At 43.9% G+C, this 27,953-nt stretch overlaps 1 protein-coding gene across 3 annotated transcripts in view; it reads left to right on the top strand.

Moving 5' to 3' along the window:
- The window catches only part of MAML3 (mastermind like transcriptional coactivator 3), a 408,594-nt gene that overhangs the window by 46,779 nt on the left and 333,862 nt on the right, over positions 1 to 27,953 (top strand). The window contains exon 1 of one of the 3 annotated variants that reach the window (XM_047718484.1): positions 17,138 to 17,160. The exons of the other annotated variants lie outside the window; for them this stretch is intronic. The gene's annotated coding sequence lies outside the window, so the exon portion shown is untranslated. Of the gene's footprint in view, positions 1 to 17,137; positions 17,161 to 27,953 lie in introns of those variants that run through there. 3 annotated transcript variants of the gene reach the window in all.

Here is a 27,953-nt window from a genome sequence, read left to right as displayed (position 1 = left end):
TTCTGTATTCTTGGATTTTAGTACCAAATGAGTGTCTTGATTTGACACCAGAGATTACTGACATGATTTATATAACCATACTTACTGTATCTTTATTGGGAGAAAAAGAGTAGAAATACTATTGTTTGAGTCATTTCCTGACCTGTGAGTCAAAATTTGGTCTCTGCTGTGGTCAAACTGAGAATGAGATTTTGATGTTCATGTTGTAGTAGCCAATAACACTGAGGATGAAACAAAATTTTTAGCTCATTAGCCATGTCTTAGGGTTCGCTAGTAAGTCTTGACCATCTTGGAGAGCCCAGGTAACAGGCAACACAGATTTTATATCTTCCCAAATTACGTTAGTCCTGCTGTGTCTCGTATGTGTTATAGAAAGATTCACAGAGGAAACCATTTTGATTTTTTCATATATTTTTAAAACAATACTTCAGCATGCCTTAATGCTTTTTATAAAGTTGGACCTCCAATAGGCTGGTTTAATTTTGTATGAAATCAGAATTTCAGATGAAAGGCTAATACGCAAGGAACCTCAGCTCTTCCTCAGAACTGAAACAAACACATACATAAACAGCAACAATAAAAGAGTTTCAATTAAGATTTTCAGAACACGGGGCACCTGGGTGGCTCAGCGGGTTAAGCCTCTGCCTTCGGCTCAGGTCATGATCCCAGGGTCCTGGGATCAAGCCCCGCATCGGGCTCTCTGCTCAGCGGGGAGCCTGCTTTCCCCCCTCTCTCTGTCTGCCTCTCTGCCTACTTGTGATCTCTGTCTGTCAAATAAATAAAAAAATTAAAAAAAAAAAGATTTTCAGAACACAAATACCCATTTAAATGCACCTAACAATTCTCTGCTAGCAGCCACTTTAAATTATTGTTCTTTTTAAAAGGAAAATCCAATATGGTTGAAAGCCTGTGCTTTATAAATATAAGATGCTTCCTTGCGTTATCTGAGAGGAAAGAGAAAAGCATGTATTGCTTTTTGGATTTAACATGTTGTAGCTAATCGGGAAATCTTTATTATCTTTATTAATTGGATTTATGAATGGTATAGCACTGCGAGAGGGTCCTTGAAATTGTTTGGTTACAAAAATGTGATGAAAAAATTAAATTGTATATTATTTTGTAATTTTGCAAAAAGGATGTCTCTGGGTTGTGCTCTGCCAGTGGCTTCTAGTAGAGCAAGCACTTGTCCCCAAGAGTTTCCCCACCATTTGAGAGGATGGAGGAGTTTCCTGCTGTTACAACAAAGCCAGCATCAAGGGGGCGAGGAGAGGACTCTGGGCCATGGAAGAATAAGTTTGGGTGTGAGCTACATTTACTGCCTTTCCAAGAGTCCATTTTCCTAGATTTTACACTTTCTGCCTTTTAGCTTCCCTTTTGTCCTTTATGTCTGTACTCTGGTGCTTGTTCCCTTTACTTTGTGCAATGGTAATTATGCAAGGCCATTTTCCGTGGATACAGAATGAGGTAGAGGTAGGATGGGGAAGCGCCACAGACAGTAGTTGAGTAGACCATAAAAGTGGCATCTCCACCATGGACTAGCTCTGTGGTTTGGGCAGATGTGATGGACCAAATTATATCCTCCCAAGTGCACAGGCTGAAGCCCTAACTCACCATGTGACTGTATTTGGAGATAGCACCTTTAGGGAGATAATGAAGGTTAAATGAGGCCACGGGGTCAGGCCCCAACCCAGTATGACTGGTGTCCTTATAAGAAGACGAAGAGACACCAGGAGTGCCTGCACAGGGAGAAAAGGCAGTATGAGGAATCTGTGAGGACGTGGCCATCTGCAGGTGCAGCACAGAAGCCTTTGGAGAAACCAGACCAGCCAGCACCTTCATCTTGGACTTCCAGCCCCCAGAACTGCAAGAAATAAATTTTTGTGGTTTAAACTACCCAGTTTTCAGTATTTTGTTTTGGCAACAATAGCAAACTAATATAGGAAAGTTATGTAATCTCTGCAGGCCTCAATTTCCCCATCTAAATTTAAGATGGAATAAGAGATCTTTGCTATGTTATAGGGTTATTGTTGTATGAGAAATGATGTCATGCAATCAGCATAGTTCCTCAGTAGATGCCATCTTATACGTCGAAGAGTTGATACCTACAAGAACAGGCTAGTCCTTCCTCCCTCCCTCCCTTCCTCCCTCCTTCCCTCCTCCTTCCCTCCCCTTTCCTCCTTCCCTTCCTTCCTTCCTTCCAGATTTTATTTATTTATTTATTTGAGAGAGAGAAAGAGATGGCGAACTTGAGCAGGGGAAGGCCAGAGGGAGAGAATTGTAAGCAGTACCCGTGATCGGCAGGGTCCCAGAGGTGGGGCTCAATCTCAGGACACTGAGATTGTGACCTGAGCTGAAAGCAAGAGTCCTACACTCAACCAGCTGAGCCACCAGCTGAGCCACCTAGGTGCCCCCAGCTCGTGCTTTCTTTTTCCCCCTAAAGATTTTATTTATTTATTTGACACAGAGAGAGACAGCAAGAGAGGAAACAGAAGCAGAGGGAGTGGGAGAGGGGGAAGCAGGCTTCCCACCAAGCAGGGAGCTGATGTGGGGCTCAGTTCCAGGACCCGGAGATCATGACCCAAGCCGAAGGCAGACGCTTAATGACTGAGCCACCTGGGTGCCCCCAGCTAGTGCTTTTATTCTAATAGCATGCTTTTTGCTGAGTACTGAGCATTATAACAAAACACAAACCATTACAACTGTAAGTTTTGAGTTTGCCACCACATTTTGGCTGGTTGATGTTTTGTAGAAGAGAAAAAAAAAAGACATAAATAATTTTTTTCTACTTCCAACATATCTTCTATCTCCTTCAAGGGTTAGTTGAGAGGCACCTGGGTGGTAGAGGCAGTTCAGCGTCCAACTCTAGGTTTCGGCTGAGGTGGTGATCTCAGGATCGTGAGATCAAGTCCTGAGTGGGCTTCACACTCAGCACACAGCCTGCTTGAGGTTCTTTCTCCTCCTCTGCCCTCTGCCCCTTCCCCTTGTGCTTTCTCTCTCTCAAATAAATCTTTTAAAAAGTTAGTTCAATTCGCCATATATTTCAGTGCTGTTTTGTTTGCTGTATCTTAAAGACAATGAAAGGGAAATCTGGTAATTTTCAAACAAATGCTCAGCTGACCCAGCCCATGGAATTGGAGCTACAAATTCAGGCTGTTTTATATACTAGAATCACAACAGTCTGCAAAACAATGATACTACCTTGAGTTTCCCTAGCATTGTTGGTCTGAAGAACTGAAGGTATTTTCAGTCTAAAACCTTACTTCTAACTCATCCCGATCTAAGAGGTATCAGATACGATTCTCCCCATTTGATAGCTGGGCAGATGAAGGCACAGAGATCTTCTCCTCACATGCATGGGAAGTGTGGGTGGTGGAAGACTGGATTTGAGGCTCCTGGCTTGTCCCTCATGTTATCTATTAGCTACCTCTGTCCAAATATGAGTGACAAGTTCGTTTCTTCCCTTCCCGATGGAGAGAATAGAGTTTAGGTTCTGTACCTGCGGGTCTTCTAATACAATGCTCCTTCTTACTAAACTGGCATTCAATAAATCAAGTAAGTATCGAGCACCTGCTATGGGCCACACCTTGTGAATGAAAGTACAGTGTAGGACATGGCAGGTGCCCTCAGGTCACTGATCATCTGGTTGAGATGAGCGACCTACCAGGCTCTAGGATGGTTGGGGTTGTGATACAGACATGTAATGTGTAATGCACGTCTCTGTAAGATAAGTTCACTTTCTCCTAACTGTTCTGTTACAAATGAGGGAAGTATTTCCTTTGCAGCTAAAGTATTGCTATTAAGTAGGCTAGGATGCTGAGCTAAAAGGGGTTAAGATAGTGATCTGGCTACCTGTAGCTGCTGGCAAACCACTCAAAACTTGGTGGCTTAAAACAACTGCCTTTTACTTATATCTGTGATTTTGTTGATCCTGAATTCAGGCAGGGCTCGGTTAGGTGATTCTTCTATTCTATAGCATTAGCTCTGCTCACTTGGTGGTATTCAGTCAATGGTTGGTCTGGTCTGCAGGGTCCCTTATGGCTTCACTCACCTGCCTGGCATCTTGGCAAGGATGCCTAGAAGGCTGATCTCCCCTGGGTCCTTCTGCCTCTCTGTGTAGGTTCAGGGCCTCTCCATGAGATTTCTCCACTAAGGTAATCAAATTTCTTATAGGGAGGCTCAAGGTTCCAAGAGACCGAGGCCAAAGCTGTTGTTCATATTAAATGCTAAGCTTGGAAATGGCATAGTGTCTCTGTTGGTCAAAAATGTTTGTAGGCAGCTCATATTCAACAGGAGGGAAAGAGACTCACCTTTCAGTGGAAGAAGGATCAAAGAATTTGTGGCCACATTTAATCCATCACAGATGGCATACACCTCTGTGGGTTGCTGGGGTTTGTCTAAAAAAAGTTTTTTTTAATACACCCAAGACTTCATTTCCAGTGCATTTTTATTTTCTTTTATCAACACGTGAAGTACCTTGAGACTCTCGTGTCCCATTTTTACCTTTTGGTTCTGTCTTCTTCGTGTAAGAAATGGCAAAAGTTGAAAATAAAAAATGGATACAATTTAGCTTCTGTCATGGAGGAACTGACAATCTAGTGGAGAAGGAAAGGCATGGATGTGGATAATCGAGAACACGAAACTTAAGTAATAAAATTGAGCAAGCTATCGTTGAAGTGTGAATGGAACCCTGAGTGAGCCAGGGAAATCAGGAAGGGTTTTAAAGGGGGCCTGGCATTTGAACTGAGCCTTGAGGGGGCCGGTGGTCTCTACAGATGGGAGGGGGTGGAGTGGGGCTGGCATCCTGGAGGAGGTGCAGAGAGAGTCAACGCAGCAGAGCAGATGGCGTGCTCTGCAAACAATGCTGGGGGCCTGGGACGTGGGGGCTGTGGTTGTTCCGGGGCAGAGGTGGGGTGGTCAGGGGAGGCATGGCTGAACAGATGGGTTGGGGACGTGTGGACTTTGCTCTGAATGCAGATTTGTTCTGAATGTAATTGCCATAGAAGGATTTGTGGCAGAGGAGTGCCACGATCAAATTTCCCATTCTGACTGCTGTTTCTAATAGGTTGGGATGGATGGGGGGATTACAGATGAGAGGCTGAGAAACTAGTTAGAAGGTAGCTGTCGGGGAGAGCAGTCACTGGGCATTAGAATGGAAGGAAGAGAAAGGTGTTGAGAGCGATGTGTTGGGGGAAGGAGTGGTGTAACAACTTTTTCAGAAACACCCGTCTTATTTCTTTTATGTAATTTATTTTGCTCTAAAATCCACTCTTCAGATGAGGTCACCGAGGCCTGGAGATATTTAAGAATGTCCTTGACATTGGATAGTTAGAAGTGAGTGGGATTTGAGATTCAAAGCCAAGTATGTTTGGCTACAAGACATGTATGACTTTCCACAAAAACCTCATTGCCTCACTTGTTGAAAACAACTACAAATTCCTTACTTGTGTGAGACTAGGTGGATGGTTGTGCTAGTCATAAAAAGAACGGACACAGAATTTTGTTTAGGCTTTTAACAACGTTTGCCCCTGGATCGTATATATGTATGTAAGAGTGAGTGTGTGTATCAGTCCTATTCCTCCAACTTGGATATAGTTTTTAAACAATTAAAGTTCTTAGCTGCATATTCAATTCTATCCACTTAAATGTTAGAGATAGGAAAGTGAAATACACGATTCATGTCAGTTTACCTGATATTGCCTCTGGTTTTTGTGCATAAATACTTCTTTGCCTAATAACTAGGTTGATTGCACAGTAGAATCTTGTAAACAAAGACTCTATTGTGCCACATGTGGAACAGACCAAGACATCAGGGAGGGCTGGGAAGGAAAAGTAAAAATGAGTCAGAGAGTAATAGAAACAATGTAGTAGTTCATGTGGGAACTTCCTCTGTGTAGTGCAGCAATCCCCACCTACCTCCCCAAACAAAATTTAGTCCCCTTTCTCATTTTAAGAGCAAAAGGCAAGAGGGACAACAGTCTATGTCTCCTGGCTTCTATTTCTGCCCAGATCCTGAAGGCCAGGGTGTGGGTTGCTCCAGTTGTCTGCAATTTGGTTTCCCAGGTGAACAGCCTGAGCCACCCAGTAGCCACGTTGCATTTTCCCCCAGGGAGCTCAAGACTCCTGGCTGCGAGCTAATTCTCCCTTGAAAATGCAATTCTTTAAAAAAAAAAAAAAATGCAGTTCTTGATGCAGCTCCCTGGGAGATGTGAAAATCATGGCATTTGCAAGATTGGCACCACACCCACTTTGTTTCATTTGCATGGGTTTTCAGAACCCTTGCCAAGTCCTGGTGATGCCATCTAAAGATGAGAAGAGGGCTCTTGCTTCTCTTTTTTGTTGCTGAACAAAGCCTTGTGTAGTAGATGCTCAGTAAATATTTACCGAATGAACGATTGCTTCGATACCATGTGCCGGGTTCTGCTAGGTGCTTTCCATTGAATCTTCACAAAACAATGAAACCAAGCCCTCCATTAAGAAATCAGTGCCTAGAGAAGTTAAGCAACTTGCCCAAGGACCAGCACCTTTCATGTAATAGAGCTGGAATTGAAACCTTGGTTTGTCTAGCTCTGAAACCCTTGCCCTTTTGAGTATACTGCCCTATTATATTCTTCATCAGATAAATCAGCTGCCTTCCCGCATGCAAAATAGAATCTGTCTCTGTTTGAAAAGGTGAGAACTCCGTGGACCAAGCCTGAAATAGGTACTCCGTAAATGCTGAATAGATGAGTAACTAGTGTTTATTTCTCTCTAGTCTACTATGTTGTTGTTAATTATTGTGGGGGAAATAGGAAAGATTTGAAGGTTTTCAAGACAAGGTTCTTAATCGAGGTGGGTTGACAAAATGCCAGACCAAGCAGTGACAGCTGCTTAATGCTCCCCGTCAATGCCAGCTCGGAAACATTCGGTAGAAACACAATATTGGGAATATGTAGTAATTTCTTCCATCTTGTCGAAAGCATTCGCTTCCCTCTTGTCACTAGGAAGGGCAGAAACAGTGAGCTAGGAGATGCAGTTGTGAAATTTCTGGTTTTTCAGGAATGGTCAGATAAGTGGCCAAATTTTAGCTTCTTTCCCATCATCCTTTTTACTTGGAAGATTAACCTATTTCTTTTTTCTGTCCTCCCTCCACCCTTTCATTCTCCTCGGTACATTCCTTCTTGCAATATCCTGTTTCCAAAAGAGTCTCTCCTTTAATATTTTCTAATCCAGTAGCCTTTTCTTTAATCCCATGTTCGACTCCTGTTTTTTTCTGAAAAACAACCAAATGTCTCTCATCCTCCCCTTCTTTCGATCTACCTGGTTGTACCTGCTGAACCACCAAGGAGATGGTGACCACGTGACTGGTGTGGCGTAAACAGAAGCCAGCAGTCTTCGCCTTTTCCCCTCATCGAGGCTGCTTCTGTGCGTTTGAGGATCTGAGAAAAGATGGTGAAAGACAGTGGGAGAGAGAAAAGGAGAAAGAGGCAGAGGAGGGAGGGTCCTTCAAACTGAAAGAAAATTGTTTTGTTAGTACAAGTTGCCTTGAAATAGATTCCTCTCTTGTGCTCTTGACCTGAATTTAAATTGTAGTCCATTACTGTTTTGCACGGATGGGGAGGTGTAGGACATGCTATATTTGGTAGTTTTTGGCAGAAGGGTTTCCTGTTTCACTGTGTTTTAAAATAAAACTACATATACAAATGAATTCTCTAGGGCGTTGAGTTGTTTTAGGTTGGACACTCTTGGTGGGTAAGGCCTGTGACGTGCTTACGTAACAGTTCCAGATTGGACGAAGTTGAGCCATGGCTCATTTGTCAGCAGCAAAATTTCCAGATGAAACACAGTCTACCCCAGTAAGCACTAAAACTTAAAAAAAAAAAAAAAAAAAAAAAAAAAACCCAAAACAAAACAAACAAATGAAAACTTCAAACACTTTGACAGAAATCATTCTTAAAATGTGTTCCACTTGCCTTTCTCTGCCCGTAGAGACAACTGGACAGAATTCAGCCCTCTTTGGCTATCTCAGTCATCAGTATGAGAGTAAATATTGTGCCTCTCTTGTGTGATGTGTCATTAAGGTCTATTAACATGTGTGGAACTCATTGTCCTTCCACATGAAATGTCCCCAGACTGCGAGACTGCTGTGTACTCGGTGTTCTTTTTGAGTTTGTCTCCCCTTTTGCACATGGTTAGCTCTAGCCTTGCTACTGACATGTTGGTCCCTGGGGGGTGGGGAGTGGGTTTTTCCACCTCCCCTTGCCTCATACTTGACATCTCACTTACTGTGACTGGGGCATGAGATGGCAGAGATTATCAGAGGTGAAGTAAAGGAAGAACAAATAGGTTCTGAGTGCAGACCAGAGGACCCCTGGAAAGTTCTCCCTCTAAGCTCTAGCGTGCGCACACTTGCTGATCTTCTGACTTCTCTGAAGTGTGTCTGACTGAGGTTCCGGCCTGTATTCCGGTTAGTTAAGATTTCAAGAGCTGTCATTCTGTGACTCATCGTGTACTGTTTTAAGCAACTACAGAGCCTCAGAGAATAAAAGGACGTCTAATCACCTCGTTTCCTGTCACGGCTGACGTCACTGTCATCGTCATCATCGTCAACTCCATCACATTATTAAGTGCCCTGAGTGCATAAGTTGCCAGACAAAATGCATTACGTGGACACGATCCTTGGTGTCTAGGAGTCTGTCTTCTTTAAATAGATAACACCAAAACGGATCTAATTCAGACTGAAGTATTGATTGCGCTGTGGTCATGGACGGCAGTAGCCAGTAATCCCGAGGTACAAGGGCAGTATCCCAGCCGCTGAGGCCTACTGTGTGTGACAGGTGCCACTGTGTGTGTAACGGGTGCTGAGCCTACAAGCAGAACTACTGCCCAGTGCCCCCAGGTTCGCCTAAAGGGCCTGGATGCAGTGATAGAAACTTGTGAGGAGCCCCAAGGAGTGGCGCGGAGCCTCGTGTAAAGGGGAGAGGCGAGGAAAGAAGATGCTTGGGCCAAACCGTAGTTTTTATAGCAGGATGGAGGGGTGGGAGGGGCCCGAGCAGGAGCATGGAGGCAGGAAGCATTCCGGTGGGGCAGGTCCCCGGGGCAGGTCCATGCTGCAGGCAGTGACTGCGGTGACAGAGGAGAGGAACACAGGTTCCTGAATGGCATGCTGGGGGGCTTGGAGGGCAAAGCAGAGGGACCCGGGATGGTGGAGTTTGACTGATGTATTAGGTCCCTTCTGGCGGAGGGGGAGGGTGATTAGTGAAGAGGCCTGGTTCGGGCTTAACGTAGGCCATGGCCTTGTGTCTGGATTCTGGAAGCTGGATTTGAGAAATGTTTGTGATATAAAATTCAGAAAGCTTGCGGTTGGATATAGGAGATGAGGAGAGGAAGCAGTCACAGTGGAAAGGAAGATAATGGATATGCAGCTTTGGCCTGTCTGCGGAGATGCCTGGGGGAGAACTGGCAGTTCAGTCTGAGCTCTCAGTGTGATCTTGGAGAACTGGGGGCTGGTGGTTCCACTGATTCTCCCTGGGAAAGTTGGGGAGAACAACTGAGGTTGTTGGGAACAGATAAGGTGGGAGCAAAGGTTCTTTGATCAGAAGTGGAATCTGATCATGGAGAGTGAAGAAAAAGGTAGGTTGCATCGCAACTGTAGGGGACTTGGTGACATTGAGAAAGGTGGGGCTCCCATTTGGGGCCCCTAGGGGCAGCTCTCAGGACAGTTGGTGGCAGCTGCACAGGCTGTGGTGAGGCAGCTCCTGGGTAGCCGTGGGCTCAGATCCGCCCTGCTGATCGGCCTGGATTTTGTTCTTGGCCATCTGTGGCAGGCTTCCAGACCTCCACTGGGCTGCCACTCACGGGGGGCAGGGCCAGAGAAGAGGAACTTGTTTCTCCATAAAGTGACTTTTGGCTTTGAGACAAAAGAAAACAGTTTATTGCACACTTCATGACCGAGAGAGAAGCTACCGATGAGCTGAGAAAACGGAGAGAGAGACAGAGACAGAGAGAGGAAAGAGGGAGGAAGAGGAGGGGGACGATTTTCAAGTAGTTTGTTCAGCTTGAAACAGCATTTTCAAAAAGCACAAAGAGCCAAAAAGAAGAAAAAGTTACTTTTGTGTGGGTCCTTAATTAAGAAGTTTACACTCTGGCCACTAGCTATCTTAGAGACTCTGCCTCTTTTGAAGTGCTTTCTCTCGTATCAGAGATGGGTCAGGGTGATGACTGAAGGGAGTGAGAAAGGAGCGAATTGGTTCCAAGTTTAAGGTTTTCTTAATTAGAAGGCCCGAGAGAAGATGAGTGAGGGCGATCCAAGTCTCCCGGTGTGTGGCTGGCCCCGGTCAGCACTGGAGGCCCCCGGTTAGTTTTATTTGACTAGTGATTTTTCTTTGTTCTGCACTGAACAGACTCCCTTCGCTGGTATTCAGTGAAGAGTGTGTAGCCTGAGGATGGCAATTAACTATCGCTAGGCCAGCTCTTCTTTGCACAGCCCGAGATGACGTACACAATTACTCTGGCACCTCACCAGCCCTTTCAGACCTTCTCCATGCACACAGTGGGAGGACAGGTCCATGCACAGAGAGGCCCCCGCCCTCCCACCCCCACACGCCTCCTTACCTGGATGCAGTCCTGGTGAACAGGGACGTTGCCCGCAAATAGAACTGACAGAGCACGTTAACGTCATCAGGCCTGGTGAAGCTCATTGGCAGAGAAGTTCAGAGTCTTATTTTAGACCCAGAGACTGGGGTGTGTGGATCCAGCTAGAACAGGTCTCTTCCGGCTTGGCCTCGGCTACCAGCCCTCCTCCCATGGTTGCTGGGGCTTCAGAGGTTGGAATGTCAGAGGGAGCTTGCTGCTAACTGCAGGGTGAGCAGGACAGTCTCACTGCTGTTCAGCGGGGTAAACGGAGGATGCTGACAGCCCAGAGATCGCTTACCACCCAGCGAGCTGATACTCTGCGACCGCATTGTCGCAGTCTGCCTTCCCAGTTGCTGTCGACTGGGGTGCACTGAAGAGCTTCGTTATAAAAGACTTGGTCTCTTCCTCAGCCTCTCATCCTTTCCCCCTTTCTTCCCATACTCAGGGTTTAAAACGTGCTTATATCCCTAAAGTAGACCAAGTGCATTCCAAAGGATGTCTTGGACTGGGTTAAGATGTTTCAATCAAGATGCTTCCTCTGCAAACAGCAGAGGTTTAAACCTTCTGGGATCAAAGCTTTAATGCAGTGATGAGTGGTACAGGTTTGACCAAGGAAGACCAAATAAACAAAATATCTGAAAAGGTGAGGATTTAACTTTTGGGCTTAGGACCCTGCGGGCCACCAGAAACGACATCTTTTAAAAAATTAAAAATTTGGACCCATGACCTAGCAAAGCTTTTTTTTTTTTTTTAATCTAATTATAAAAAATTCCCATCTGGTATGCCTTTAAGGAAAACTTTTTTTAAAATAAAATTTAGTAACCAAGTACAAGTGTATTATGAACCTATATAACTTGACAATAGGATATACAAATATAATTTTTAGGTATTTCAACTCAGGATTGCCTAGGAAAATGCACACGTTTCCTAAACTTGAGGGCCAAGTTGTAGATGGATAACCCCCCTGCGTGGAAATCTGAGTGCATAAAAGAGCAGTAATTTAAGGTTCTGCTGTCTTTGCATTTGGAGCCTGTGCCTGCCTTGATTTCACAATAATATATTGCCGTAATCCCTGCTACGTCCCCTACTTGTCTCTTGTCTGCTGTCATGCTCAGCAGCTAAAATTTCTATTGCTTTCATATTGCCATCATTATTATTGACTTAGGGCTTTTAAGAGTCAGACTTTCCTCCTTTTGGGTGCCTCGGCACTAGACCCAGGCTCAGAACAAAACCAGCCGTGGGTCCCTCCGGAGCAGTGTGGAGGGCCTCTCTCCCAAGTAGCTCCGCAGCCCCCTACAGAGCAGCCAGGGGTCAGGTGCAGGCCCCAGCAGTCGCCTGGGGTCCCTGGGTTTCCTGTTCCGCTGTCTTCGGCCGGCCCCTGACGGCACATATTGAAACGCAAATGACAGCAGTAATTGGCTGAGAGATAAACCCCAAAGAGCGAGCGAGCAGTGCGGCAGGGAGTTAAGTGGCTAAGTGACAATTACTGCTCTGCAGCCTCGGGGATGGCGGGCACTGGGCCGTTTGTTCTCGGTTTTAAAGGAGCAATAACACATTAATTGGAGGAGGGCTTCCAGGTTAACTTGTCTCACCCGGTTTCCCATCTGACTCGGCTTTGAGGAGTGGGAGTACGTGGCCCCGAGGACTGCTTTGTTGACTGCCTCCCTCCAACCCCAACCCCTTCCCCTTCCTCCAGCTGGATTCCGATTTTGGAATCTGACATTCTAAATTCTGCTAAATGGATAGTTGATTGAGTTTGAAGATTTTGTAGAAGCTCTCTGGCAGGAAGGAGGGACCCCTTAACCCTCGGTCTGGATTCTGGTGTCCACAAGCAGGGAAAAGCAGCACCTTCAACTCAGTCCACAGGAAGTCCATTAATTCTTTTTTTTTTTTTTTAAGTTTTATTCCAAAAAATCAGCTGGATACAGTCATGAGCACCAGAGATAGTCCCTGCCCAAACTGGAGCTTACTTACAGTCTAGCTGGAAGAGAGCACTAGGAAATAGTTGTAGCGGTGGTCTGCTGTGTCACTTGCTTCGAGTGTCGATCCTTCATAAAGAGAAGCATGGGGTCCTGTGGAAGGTGGGGGAGTGGGAGGAAAGGCAAGTTGCAGTCTAGCGTCGGCTGGGCCAGGCCTGCCCTGCTTTCTTCCAAAGACCATCTGAACCCTGTTCTGGTCATCAGCAACCACAGAGACAGTTAGCTTGGACTTGAGGCAGGCAGACTAAACACACCCACGAATTGAGAGCCCTTTCTCAGCAGAGTCTGCTTTTCTACTACGGTCAGAGTTCTCTGGGTCTAAATACCCTTTCAGGTACCGTCTAATGGGCTCATTGTTTTTGTTTGGTTGGTTTCTTTCGGCCTAGGCAGCTTGGTCACCTTTGACGAACCATCCCCTCTGGCTGAAAGGCCTATAACAGAACCCTTGCCTCGTGCAGAGAACTGGTCATTTTAAGGAACCGGAATCTGTCTGCTTTAGGACGTGTTTCTGCACAGTGGCCCACACCTATGTAAAAGAGCGAAGTGATGAAAAGGAAAAGGCAGACCCTTGGTAGTGGCAGGCAAGAGTGCTACCCTTCTCTTGCCTGCTGTTGGAAGACTTCAGGAAACGGTCAGCTCCCAGTAAACGCCAGCCCAGCTGCAGGTTGTCAAGGTGGACTAAGCAAGTTCTCTGGGACTCGGCTGTGAAATGTCATCTGTGTGGGGCTTCCTGGTGTGCACGCTTCACGAACTCACCGGGCAGAGGGGGTTTGTGGCACAAGGTTTGTGGCCTTGTCTAATTAAAAAGGCCTTTCTGTCCAACCTCTGAAGAAAGCCAAGATGAGAATTTGTGAAATCACTAGTATTAGCTATAGACTCTCCAAAAGATGAATCAGTTGTTCCTTTAAATAAACCTTTGCTACACAGGATTTACCATGGCCCTTAGTACGGCTGTCTATGAGCACTTTGAACAGTGCCTGGAATACAGTAAGTGCTAATTAAACATCCTTTGTTGTTGTTACTGCTGTGTTGTTGTTATTCACGTTCCATACCGTTCATGTCTTTAGTGTGAATCACAAGAGTAATAACAACATTCTGACATTCCATAAACACCAGGCAGGGCCTGGGCAGCCCGAGAATCAGTCCCACTTGGGTTCATTTTACTTTTTCATTGTTAGATGTACCATGCAGGGAAAATGAGCTACATAGAAAGGATTCTGTAAAGTGTCTATCTAAAGATCAAAAACAACAATAATACCACAAAAACAAGCAGCAAATTATTTGGATACAAAGTTGGTTCATCAGTCTTGGAACAAAAGGGTGAGGGCAAATACAGAAGGTCAGTATTTGCTTCTTGGGGGAAACTGTGCAGCTATTATGTCAGCAAAAATTGCACTGAATTTGGAGAAATATATATTTTTTTAAGATTTTACTTACTTATTTGAGAGAGTGAGAGAATGAAAACAAGCGAGGTGAGGGACAGAGGGAGAAGCAGACTCCCACTGAGCAGGGAGCCCAATGCAATGGGAGTCAATCCCAGGACCCTGGGATCATGACCTGAGCTGAAGGCAGATGCTTCACTGAGTGAGCCTTCCAGGCGCCAAGAATATTTTTTAGTGCTTTAAATAATTTGATGCACATATAGCAAAATCCACTCTTTTTAGTATACTGTTGTGGATTTCGGCAAATGCACAGGGTCCTATAACTACCACTATAATCAAGATATAGAACAATTTCATTACTCCACCTCCAAAGAAAATCTCCTCATGTTACCTCTTTGTAGGCAAACCCTCTGTCTTCCTTTAATCCTTAACTAGCAACCATTGATCTGCTCTCCATCCCTATGGTTTTGCCTCTTCCAGGACGTCATGTGAATGTGATCATAGAGTACGTAGACTTTGAATCTGACTTCTTCACCTAGCATGATGGATCTGGGATTCATTCATGTTGTTGCATGTATCAATAAAAAGCTTATTTTTAACTCATAAATCATTGAATTCTAGAGCTGGGTGGAATCTTAGATCGAAGCAAAAAAAAAAAAAAAGTCGGGGCCAAACACTCATTTTTCAGGTGAAGAAACAGAGAATCCTAGGGTGAAATGACTTACCCAAGGTCATGAAGCTAATTAAAGAAGGAACATGAGGGGCGCCTGGGTGGCTCAGTGGGTTAAGCCGCTGCCTTCGGCTCGGGTCGTGGTCTCAGGGTCCTGGGATTGAGCCCCGCATCGGGCTCTCTGCTCAGCAGGGAGCCTGCTTCCTCCTCTCTCTCTGCCTGCCTCTCTGCCTGCTTGTGATCTCTCTCTGTCAAATAAATAAATAAAAATCTTAAAAAAAAAAAAAAGAAGAAGAAGAAGGAACATGAACTTGGAATTCCCTGCTATTAATCTGGGCACCATCTGTCCAATCATACTGTGATTAAGAGGAATGTGTAGCTGATTGTTAAGGGGAAGCTCTGTTCTTATTTTTGGTCAAAATTTGATCAAGCAAACTGAGCCTTACTTAAGATAACAATTTTGGAAGGAGTAGATTTCTAGGAGGTACAATTTTTTTGGAAAGTCTCTAAATGCATTTTTTGTGTGTGGCACATTTGTAACTTTGCTGGCATCTGTTATAGATATGGTTTGATTATGGAGCTTAACCTGAAGGCCTATTGTTTATTTTGTGTTTACAATAAGTTCTTTTTGATACCTAATTTATAGGAGTATTCTGAATATTACTGCCTTCCTTTTAGTTGACATTTTAAATATCAATATGTTTTTAGGTGGCTTATTCTATAGCACACAGGTTGTGGATCCAGATTGGGATCAAGAATTACTGATTGCTGGTCCACCAATGTGGGTCAGTTGGTTAAGGTTCTGACTCTTGAGCTCAGGGTTGTGAGTTCAAGCCCTGTATTGGGCCCAACCCTGGGTGTGGAGCCTACTTAAAACAAAACAAATAAAATAAAAAAATGACTGATTGCTTAGTTCATTTGTTAAATAATTATTTGTGGAAATTTAGCCACAGGGAAAGCCCTGAACTAGAGGAGATATAGTTAAGGTCCTGTTTTTAAGAAGTTTACATTTGAATAGTACTATCAAATGGGATACAAAAGACTCTGATTCACATTAGTTCTTTTGAGTACACTTAAGGTCTTGCTGAGCAATGTGAAGGTAGAAGTTGATAATGCAAACTTTCTTTCCCCAAGAAGTTTATAAATACCAAAGGGAGGTACAAACAGAGTGCCTTTAGAAATGCTGGGGGTTTTTTGGTTGGAACCAGTTGGAATATGATTTAAAGCACCCAGGATTTTGTGCACAGGAGGGACAAACTCAGAGCTGATAGCAAGTTTATCTGGTGCCACCACATAGGATAGATGACAGAGCAAAGACCAAGTTTGCTAGGAAAGAGCAAAAAATGAGTTTGTTAGGAAATGCATGAGTCTGGGTAGAAATGAGGACAACCCAAACCATGGGACAGTGGGAATGGAAGGGAGAGGTGTTTGAGAGGTAGAACTAACTGGACGGAAGATGGAGCATTCAAAGATTATGAGATTGGGCCCTGGATGATTGGGTGAGCATCTCTGATATGATGGAGAAATTGGGGTTTGTCTGTAAGAAGAGGGTTGGGTGGTAAGTGGATGAAGGAGAATGTAGGGAGGGAGGAGGGAAAGGGCTTTCACCCTTTGACCCGGTCAATTTTGTGTGAACAATTTTGCATATGTGAGAACCTGTTAATAAATATTTATGGTTGTTACTCATTTCCAAAAGGCTAAATAATTACCACTTTCCTTGAGTAGAGAAGTCTGTTTTCTTTTTAAGATCTTATTTATTTTTTTTAAGATTTTATTTATTTATGACAAAGAGAGACAGTGAGAGAGGGAACGCAAGCACAGGGGAGCTGGAGAGGGAGAAGTAGTCTCCCCGTTGAGCAGGGAGCCCAATATAGGGCTCGGGCTCAATCCCAGAATGCTGGGATCATGACCCCAGCGGAAGGCAGATGCTGAATGACTGAGCCACCCAGGTGCCGCAAGAAGTTTGGTCTTTGTCCTCAAGAGTTGATAGCAGAGGTACTCATGACTAAACAAGTACTTTGACACCTTTTCCCACCTATGGTATGACTCTTAAAATGCTTAAAGTTTTAGCTCTTACCCATTGCAAGATTCTTTTCTGGATTGAGGATCACCCTTCGCAGAAGCATCAGTGAAGTACAGGTGGAGATGTTTTCCCACACTGCATCAACCCTGGCTTTGAAACTTTCTACTTTGTTTCCAGTCTTCTAGGCACACAACCTTAAAGTTGTCTTAATGTATGTTTCTTTACCTCCTGACTAAGGTTTGCACTTTTCAGAATGATGATTTGAGGTCTGTATTCCATACTGTGTAAACTGTCTCTTTCACTACTCACACTGTCTCTTCTTAAGCCATATTAAGACAACTTCAAGGTGAAGTTGTGTGCCTAGAAGACTGGAAACAAAGTAAATAGAAGTTTCAAAGCCAGGGTTGATCGCAGTGTGGGAAAACATCTCCACCTACACTTTACCGATACTTCTGCAAAGGGTGACCCTATATCCAGAGAAGAATCTTGCAATAGGTAAGAAAAGCTAAAACTTTACTTTTCGTAGCCTTTAAAAGCATAGAAAGCCCCAAATGATTTTAGAAAATGAAGTTTCCTGTGGCAGCATTATTTACAATAGTGAAAAACTAAAAACGGTACAGATCCCCAAATAACAGAATGTCAAGCCAAATATTGCTTAATGGGATATTTTCTTTGGGTTAGAATGGGATGCCTTGACAAGGATGAGTATTTAAAGTGATAATCAGTGGCAAGATGTATAAGATAGCACAGACCCTTTGCTGACAGCTGGAGAACATGACTTCTGTGAAACAGGTTAGAGTCACACACAAGAAGTGCAAGTTTATAATACAGGGAAGGGATCAGCAGAAGAGTCTCTTGTGTGTTTTCATTCTTTTTCCTAAGTGAGTCAAATGTGGAGGCACAGTCAAAAACAAATTTTCTAGTTCGCCATTCATTAGTATGCCATGCCCCTCTTTCTCCTCTTTATGGGGCTCAGACCCAATTTATTTTTACTACATATTCACGGGATAGAGTTGTATTGATGAATTAACCATGTCTGTGAGAGTCGGCAAGCTGGCATTGAGTTCCGCGTCTGCCACACCTGTAAGACCTGAAGCCAGTCATAATACACAAGTATGGTATTTGAAATGTCCTGGTCTTCTCTGTTCGCGAGTGCTGAGAAGGCTGTTGAAAGAAACAGGTAGAAGTTCTTTGAAGCATTCTGACAACTAGATAGTGCGCTGTTTAATTCCACTGTGAGACGAAGGAAAAGAAATTGACACCAGAGCTGAACTGATGAGAGTCTGGGTCAGTAAATGTGCGTTTATCAAAGTGGCATTCAAGAAAGTAAAGTTGCTGTGGACAGCAAAGGGACAGGCTCTTCTGGCCACACTTGTGAGGCAGAGCCCAAGGGGGTGAGCAGAGCCCCCTGTGAAGACCAACTCTTCCCAGCTTAGAGCGACTTTGGACACATGACTGAAGCTTTTAATGTTTTATGCATGTGCGGAGAGATGTTCTCAAATTGGAAAACAAACGTGCATGGAGGGCCTTTAAGAGCCGCTACTTAGATTCAGAAAAGATTTGCTCTGAAGCCAAGAAAAGAAGGCATCCTGGTGAAATGGAAAGTTTATGTGAATTCAGTTATGGCCAGAATTTCCTTTAGTAAAGTAAACTGTGACCAGCAGTAGTTAAAGGAGGAAGCACAAGTTTTGACTGGCAAGATGTTAGAGGTCAAAGCAGCAATCTGTGGGACAAATGGCCACAGATACAAAGCAGTTAAAAAGCATGGTTTTCAGGACCCCTGGAGCTAGAGTCTCTGGGAAGATGTGACCCTAAGAAGACACCAGCCAGCTATACCCAACAGGTAGGATGTCGGGTGTTTCTAAACAGAACGGGTGCCTCCATCTTTATTCTGAAACCGTGTCATAAATGAAAACGGCAAGGGTCATTTGGGTGAAGCATGAGCGTGTGTGAGAGACTAGGAAAGACATCAGAAGTATTTTCAGAGTTACGAGTTTCATGTGTCTCCGGCTTTGGCCGAGCAGCTCGAAAAACATGACTTGTGTAAGTAGCTTGTGTACAGGCACAGGGAGAGCAGGAGTGAGTAAAAAGTGGGAGGAACCCGTACAAGGACCTAGCTCTTGTTTTCCTTTTTCGGACAGAGTCAGACCAAGTAGAGAACTCTTCCGCCTTATGACTGAGGACTGATAGCCATTGTGTGTGCACGGTGTGGCTCAGGTGACCCGGGGTAGGGAATGAAGTCATGACCTCCTGAGTTTTAAAAGGGTGCCCTCGGGCCCTTGGCTCTGTCCTCCGTGAAACTGATCCACACCAGGGGTGTCCTTTGAGGTTCCTGGCTGCCCCATTGGGGCTAGCCCTGTGGCTGTAAAGCAAGATGAGTGACTGGTCCCAAATATTTAACTCCCCATTACATGTTTGTGAAAAGCTTGGGAAGACATAAGCAAAGAAAACCCCCAAACAGGTGAGACGACAGCTCGGTAGACCTTTGGTGTCTCCGTGCTGTGGCTGCTGGTAGGTCAACACGTCCTGATTTTCCGAGCTTGTTCACAGTCTGCTAAAATCTTCATTGTGGTCCTGGGAGCAGATACAACGATGCAGAAAGCCTTCGAGGGCACTTTCTGGGGAGCATTTCCTAATGATCACCCAGCAACTGAGCCTCAGTAGCAAGAACAGTCCCCCGACACTAAACCATGTGAACTAGCTCTTTCAAAAAATAGTATTTTCTTTTTTTTTTTTTTAAGATTTTATTTATTTATTTGACAGAGAAAGAGATCACAAGCAGGCAGAGAGGCAGGCAGAGGGAGAGGGAGAAGCAGGCTCCCTGCTCGATGCCAGGACCCTGGGATCATGACCCGAGCCGAAGGCAGAGGCTTAACCCACTGAGCCACCCAGGAGCCTCCAAAAATAGTATTTTCTAAGGTTACTGTTGGACTAGATGGCTGCTAATTGTAAGAAAAGACAAACAAACAAAACTATAGCATTTTAAATATTGTACCTTTGTACTTTTCCTGTCTAATGGCAAAACTTTGACCACAAATGTGTTCAGGCCATGTTTTTAGTCCTCAAAGTAGGTTAAAGGATTCTCTTTCTCTGGAAAAACCAGTTTTGTTTATGGGGTCCAAAAATAGTTGCTAAAACTTCCTCTCTCTCTCTTTTTTGTTTATGAATCTTTTTCATTTTGGAGGTCAGGAAATAAATGCTGGCTTAAGGTCATGCTTCCTAGTAACTTGTGAAAACTGGAATATTGGGAATGAAGTGATGAGGAGGAAATCTGAGACATACTCAGACAGAGGAAGTTGTCGAATTTAGGAGGAAATAAACTTGAAAATGGCTGATCTACCCGGGAAGATGTATACTGAAAGAAGCAACATCATAATTGTCTTCAAGGGGTCTGAGCTTTAGGACAAAATGTCAGCATCACACGGTGTACATTGCCTGCGCATTCATGCTCATCGCATCGCTCATAGGACAGCAAATCATGAAAAATCGTTGAGAAAAATTTTGTAAGCAAGTAAAACATTTAAATGATGGTGACAAGACATGTAAACATGGCTTTAAAGTTGTATGTGCCATGGAAGGGTAAGTAGCAGTCTGAGTAGTCATTGCCTTTGCTTGTTCCATAATTAATATTTTCAGTAAGAGTCTGGTGAGGTTTCTCTTAAGTGTATATTATAGGATAAGAGTAGTCATTCATTCATTCATTCATTCAGTATTACGTGCACATGATGTTGACATATCATACATTTTATAACTTCTGGAGAGAACGTGAATCAGGGAGATGGGTTTGGTCGTTCTCTGCTGGCTGCAAGGTTAATAGTGAGTTGTACCTGATACTCCCAGAGCTGAGTTCCATATCAGCAGGTTGTTTTTTATTTTTAAATCTAGGGTGTTTCTTTTGCCACTGGGCTTCTTTGAAGCCCTCAGGAGCCAGTGTGTGGGAGAGAAGTCAGGCCTGGAGGAGGAGTGGAGTGGGCCAAATGCCTACTGACAGCCTGGGAGCGGGGGGTGGGTGGGAAGGCACATTGATTTTAAAACAAAACAAAAACCCCAGACCCTGCCGCTGACAAAACATCATTTGGTTATTGCGGGGAACCTTCTGGTAAAACGGAGTGAGGTAAAACTAAAGAATATCTGGGGTTTCCAGGGAGGTGGATGGCAGCCTGTGGCATGACTTTGGCAGACAAATGTGCATATCGACAAAGCACACGATTCAGGAAAGTCTTAAGTGTCCAGTCCCAGGAGTGCAAATGACATTGACGCAGACAAGGGGCATAGTCATCAGTATTCCTTCCTGTTTTTGTGAATACTTAAGATTCTATATTAGACACAGGTAACCCCTAAATCTGGCCCAGAGCAAGAAGGATGAAGGTGTATTGAAGTGGCATGTGGTGGGAGTGCTCTTTGATTCAGATGTGACTTTTGGAGCATGAGTTACATGGATAAAAGTGGTAGTGGGTGTTTTCTTCCCATACTTAAGAAGAATGGGCAATATGGGGGGAAACAGGAGAAATGCTTTTTTACTGCTTCTAAAAAGCTAAGGCTTCTTTCTGAAGGTAGCCTGGGATGTAGTGGAAAGAGACACACGTGAGTTTTATTGTCAGTTTACTAGCGAGGTTGTTTTGGAAAATCACTTAGCAATCCGGAGCTCTGGTTTCTTCTTCTATAAAATGGGGGTGGTAATTTCTGCCCTTCTCCTCTCCTAGCTTTGTTGTGAATACAAAATGAAATTGTTCCTAGAACGAATGGTAAGCAAGTATAACACATGCAAGATGATTGTTATTAAAAACATAATAGTAGCATATTCGGTGTTACTAGTGTTGTTGGCCAGCCTCACCTGTTTTCAGAGATTGCCTGCTAGACAGAGCCTCAGGAGTTCCAACTGACTTGTAAACAGAACCTTTTCCCAACTGTTGGTGTGAGGTAAGCCCCCGTGAGGCCCAGGAGTCTTATTCTGGTCTCCAGCCTTAGGGTGCACTTGTAACAGTTTTCACAAGTTGCAAGGTCAGTTTCTCTTTATTTTTATTTTTTTAAGATTTTATTTTTAAGTAATCTCTACACCCAGTGTGGGGCTTGAACTCACAACCCCAAGATCAAGAGTTGCACGCTCTATCAACTGAGCCTGCCAGGCCAGCCAGGCGCCCCTCAGCTTCTTTTTTTAAAAAAAGTCCCTAAATGGTTTCTGTATGTTCTGGGGAAAGCCTTGTGGGTGCTGCCTCCTTTGAACCTTCATCTCCTGATGTCATTGAGACGGACTTCACCTGTGAGCTTAGAGTCGTGGCCCGTGGACTCCCAAGGCCTTCCTGATGCAGGCTTGTCTCCATTCGGGCCGCACCGACCCTGAGCAGAACCCCACGTGAGGCCCAGGCAGCTACAGGTAAGGAGGGAAGGACACTGGGAGGCAAGTGGGAATACACCTTTGGGGCGACTCCCGTGCTGGGGGCCCACTTCCCTCTCAGAGTGGACATGCTGCTTTACCCCGTCTGTGTGCTGTGTCTCTGGCTTGCTTGAAATTAGACCAGGCCTGAAAAATGAGAGGGAACGATTTCACTTTGAGAACATATGGAGATGACCAAACTCACCCCACTTGGGCCCCCAGGCAGCATAAACTTGCCCGGCTCGTTGTGAACAGCAGTGTGTAATAAAACATTCTTTCCTTGAACCTTTTGACTGGGAGGGAGGCACGAGGGGAGAACACAGCAGGAATTCTTTTCAGCTGCTTCCTACTCTGCTGCTTACATCGCTTGGCGGATCTTATTGAGCGGCTACTGTGTGTGAGAGAGACTGAGACAGAGCACAGAGCGTGTGTTTTATGCAGGAGGCTGATTAGCTTGGGCCCCGGTATTGTTGTCATTGGTGGTGCTATGGATCCCATTTTATGTTTACTGCCCCTTGACATTTCTTAAAAGGGGTCTTCAAAGCAGAAAGTCCTATTCTGAAGACAGGTTTCAGGGCAGTAAAGTTGACAGGGTTTAACATGGGGAAAGTAAATCTAATAGAAAAAGAAAGCAGGATAAACAACTCCAGCTCTGATCCACAAAGGTCTCTGATGGGAAAGGCCCTGTTCGTGAAGATGTAGGGGCAGGCGTTCACTGTTCACATGCTTCAGTGGTGTGGAGCGCAAGGTCTGTGTCTTACCTTCCCGCGCGGTGACCCCAGCATTTGTAGCAGTGGTGAAATACCAAAGCCATTCGATAACATGGGCCAATAAGATTCCAGTGTTTGTTTACTAATGAGATTTCAAAATTCCTTGTCTGCACCTCCCCATCTGCTTCTCCCTGGGCTCTCCCAATATAAGTGCCCTTTCCCTTCTGCAGCCGACCAGTGCCTGCATATTTAGTGAAATTTGCATTTTACTAGTGAACTTGAAACTGACATGTAGCCAGGGCAGTAGCTAAAAAGTTTTATTTCAGTGAACACTTAGTGATGGTAACAAAGGAGTCTGTCCTTGCCTTATCTTTGGGCATGTCGTTTCCCAGTGATCACACAGTGAGGCGGTGAGGATTTTGCTGGTGGGTCTTTAGGAGTGTGTTGTGGATGTATGTTTACACTTGTGCTCAGGTACGAATGTTTAGGTATGTTTTCATTTTTTTGATGTGTTTAATGTTATGACAAAAGTCATTTTTTTACACCTACTCGTCTTCATAAACAGAATTCCAGGGGCAAAAAAATTCTAGGCCAAACTCTGAAATATTTTTAAAAGATAGAAGTGATGTTGTCATAACCACAGATAGGAAAACAAAAAGAAAGGAGAGATAGCGGGTGAAATGGAATCCTTGTATTGTAACATACTCCTTTCAAAAGTAAGACATGTGAGAGAAAAGAACCCACCTAGCAGCTCATAGATTTTTACATTTAATGATATATAAATATTTGGTGTGTTTAATAATTAGCACTATACTTCCTTTTTCCTCTCTAGAAGACTGTGCAGAAATTCTTTTTACGTAGAAGCAAATGAAAAGATCATGTGGGGTTTTGCCTTGTAGGGACTAGATCAGAAGCAGGTATGCGGCTCCGAGTGGAATTGGGGTCTGGGGCGAGAGGAGCCGTGACTCTGAGTCTCTTACCATTTTCCACACTAGCCAGGTGGGCTTCTGCAGGGTAAAACGTGAACAATGGAAGATTTCCATATTTTTTTTTTTGAGTCCATGTGGAGTGCTTACTATCTGCAATTTTAGATTTTAGGCTTTTTAAGCAGTACTCTGCAAACTGCCTGCAGTGGAAGACCAGTATCGTCCTCTCCTTCCATTTCCGGTCCACTGTGCACCGACACATTTACAAAATACAGTAAAAATAAATTACTACAAGAGTGATCATCTGCTTGGATGTTCCTTCAATTACAAAGTGCTGTAAAGCCTTCTAACTGTGCCCCTTTAAAGGCCGTAGTTATCCTGTGGGTGTGGAAAATGATCAGTTTGGGGATGAACGCAGGGCTGGGGAACCATACTTGGAGGAACACTGTTCTCCAGCACATTTTGACCCACGACCAGTGCTTCTGTGTGTGTTGGTTACAGGAGGGAAGGAGCTAAAGAAGAGATATTTCAGCCGTTTGTCATTTCGGCAAGCATTTCTGTGCTAGCTCCTTCTAGTTCCTTCATTAGTCCTTGCCTTCCGTTCTTTATATTATGTACCTTCAGGTTAATTACACATGTCTTAACTTCCCGTTTCCTGCAAATTAACCTTTACTTCAAAAATGTAAGTGATTATATGCGCTTCTTTTCTCCAAAATTAACTACCGCACACTGTGGTATTCTTTGTTTGGGGAGTAGCATATTGGTTTTTCTTTTTTTTTCTTAAATATATTTGAAATGAATCCAAACACCTGTCTTGCATTTTGTAAACATGTATTTTGGAGTGCGTTACAGCTTCCGTGATGCCATACGTTTTATAGGTCAGTCTGAGACATTTATGTAACAATTAAGAAAATGAATATTCTTCTAACTTCTTTTCTTTGGCTTTGAATGCCTATAAACAAGGCAGGCAATAGGAAGAACGTTTTGGGATTGGTAATTTGGAATTCACTCTTCAGTCTGGAGTCATCTGGGAAATAGCAACTCCTTTCTTAATGTGTGGCTAAACCTTGACTACAGAGATTTTAGGGACTCAGAGGAAACTTTCTTTTGAAGGTGGGGTGTGTTTACTCGTTAGTTTCCCAATAAAAAGAGTAAAAATATAAGATACGTAGAGCTACTATTTGCTTCTTACATTTTCTGCATTCACTCACGAATCTAATTTTCCCCAGTCCTTCCTTTCTTAAAGGCAGTTGACCATTGTCCTGAAGAGGTTGCCCTCCTTTTTGGAAAGTGAGGCAGAGGTTTCCTCAACACTGGTGAGCCCCAGACCAGACCAAACCCTGAAAACTTGATCTCGGTCTTGCCCAGGTTTCTTGGTGAAGACAAGGGATCTTTCATGATATTCAGAAGCCAGAGCTCCCATATCTGGATAATCGTATCCTTGGGGTTTTTCATATGTCATTGTGGACATAGTTCAGGAAATTAGCACCCACCCAGACCTTTTTCTTTCTCTCTCCTCCCTATCTTTCCTCCTCTGACAATGGTCATTAGGATCTGGGAGTGGAAATCCCCCCTCCGTCTCCTTTCCTTTCCAGTCCCCTGGATGGGCCCCAATGAATTTGTGCTGAGTTGGGAGCTTCCCTTCCCTTAGAGCCTAGCACAAAGCAGTTCCTGTCATCCTGGCCGTGGACGCCAGAGACAGAGCTTAATTTATTTGACTCTGTGGCTCTCTTTTCATTTTTATGCCCTTCTTGTCCATTCTTGCTCTAGTCCTCCTTTCATTGAATCTTTAGTTGTCCATCTTTTAAATTTTCCTCTAAAGGCACAGATAGCTCATCAAGTACAGGTGGGCTTGACCACAGTACATGGTCTTCTAAGAGCAAAGTTCAGAATGGTCACCCTCATCACCACAGCATGGCTGGTGTTCCATTAACAGCCCCTGAGCTCTTGTAGCTTTCCTCCAAGGCTTGTGTGGAAAGCTCCAAAGTGTAATAAAAAACAGTAATGATTTTAAAAGAGTCCTATTTTTCTTTATGGTTCTACCATTTCTCCACTAAAGTAGGGGTCATAAGGCTCATGCTTATTAGCATGTTGATAAAATTAGAAATGATTGGTGCGGGAGTGGGTTTTCAGGCCTCTTGGAGGAAGGAGGAGGGAGGGAAGAAAGGACAGACCTAACATCTAGGAAAGACTGTTGGTTGTGACTCATTTATTTCCAGGAGTATTTGGGGACAGAAGAACTTGACTTTATTTTTAACTCTGCTTTGCTCGGAAGGGATAGAGGCTATTTGGATAAATAATGCTAGTCTACCTCTGTGTCCTTTGTGCAAAGACTTGATATACATTATCCCTAGTAAATAACATAGCAGTGATAAGATAGCCAGTATCATCAGCCCCACTTTGAGGATGAGTAAACAAAGGCTTGGAGTGGTTTAATGACTTGCCTAGTATCACAGAGCTTTGTGAGAGTTGGAATTTGAATTGGAATCTGTTTGACCTCAAAGCCTTGTCATATATTGAGAAGAGGCCGTCTGATGGATAAAAGCATTGGCCTCCCTACTGGAGTGACACTTTGGGGCTGCCTTTGACCTAGGACTGCCAGATTTTGTTGGGTAAGGAAGGAAGAGCCTTCTACAACTGACCCTTGAACAATGCAGAGGTTAGGGGCGCTGACCCTCACGCTGTCAAAAATCCACATATAACCTTTGACTCCCCCAGCACTTAACTACCAGTAGCCTACTGTCAACCAGAAGCCTTACTGATAACACAGACAGTTGATTAACACATATTTTGTATGTTATATGTATTATATACTTTAGCCTTACAATAAAGTAAACTAGAGAAAAGAAAATGTCATTAAGAAGATCATAAGGAAGAGAAGATACATTAACCGTATTGAATTTATTAAAAAAAAAAAAAAATCCACAGACCGGTGTGGGTTAAGGGCCAACGGTCCTTCCTTTTGCGTCTCTGCCGACTGGGCCCGCCGGTGTGGATTAGGAATGTTGGTATTATAAATTACATTGATAAGATTTCTGCTCTAGACATGGAGAGAGGAAGAGAAGATTCTTAAAGGTGTTTCAAATGAAAGAACTTGCAGAAGTTACTGAGGAGAAGAACGCATCCCCTGTGCCCCAGTCGGGGACTAGCGGCTCGTGGCAGCCCATCTTCAGGAAGCACCAACTCTGCAGGGGATGTAGAAGGGGCAGAAGGATGCAGACGGGTTTCAGAAAAAGATAATGCCCCTGCAGAGCCCACAAGTGGCCAAATCTTGGCTCAGAATAAATGGCGAAGAAAAAGAGCTTTTAAGAAGGATAGAAACAGCCTCAACAAAGTTGGGTGAACCAAAGGGCACCAAGAGAAGGAGGGCAGAGGGGAAGGCAAGACTTCCAAGAGCCCAGAGCCCGAGACCTTTGAGAGATAAGAGAAAACTTGCAAAGTCAGTACAAAATGACTGGAGATGTCTTCAATCCGAGCACAGAAATCCCGTTTGTCTCATTTTCATGTATACCCCTCATCCTGAGATCTCTGTGAAGAAGATTCTTTAACTTTATTCCTATAGCTTGTTTTATAAAGCAATAGGCATAGATTTTCATTTTGAAGATACAAAAATTTAAATGTTAATACCTTTTTTTAGATTGCACAAAAATATCTAAAGCAGAATCCTCAGCCACTGTGATATCTCATCCGAGATGTTCTCAGTCCTTGGGTTGGGGGATAGAGAGGGGATATTCCTAGAAAGAATAAATAATAAGGGAGTTTAATATTGTGTTTTAAAGTATGGAAAGCGCATATACATGTGTTATATGTTATTCATAACACCCTGGGAGGAAAATGGGTTGGTGAACTTATTAATTGACTAACATTTAAGTTTTGATGTTAAGAGACTTGGATTTTAACACAAAGAGACTTGGATTTTAACTTGCTTTTTAAAATTTGTATTTATATTTTACTTTTTTCTTAATTCTTTAGTAAGGTTAATTTTGGCAAGTCTGTACCTGTCTTGGCCAGATTTCAGGAGAACCCTTCATGGTGAAGTGGTTAGGAGCCCTGACACTAGAAGGGGACATACCTGGTTCCTGCCACTGTCACTTGCTAGCCATGTGACTTTGGGCCAGGTGCTTAGCCTGCCTCAGTCTCAGTTTTCCTGTATGTAAATTGGCAAAAATATCTGCCTTGGAGAGATAGTTCCGAGCACTAGATGAGCTGATAGATCTAAAGCATTAGACATAGTGTCAAACCTCCAGTAAGTACCCAGTGTGGGAAAACGATTATTAT

This window comes from Lutra lutra, chromosome 2 (genome assembly GCF_902655055.1).
Source record: "Lutra lutra chromosome 2, mLutLut1.2, whole genome shotgun sequence".
NCBI lineage: Eukaryota > Metazoa > Chordata > Mammalia > Carnivora > Mustelidae > Lutra > Lutra lutra.
This window is presented reverse-complemented; position numbering and strand designations above follow the sequence as displayed.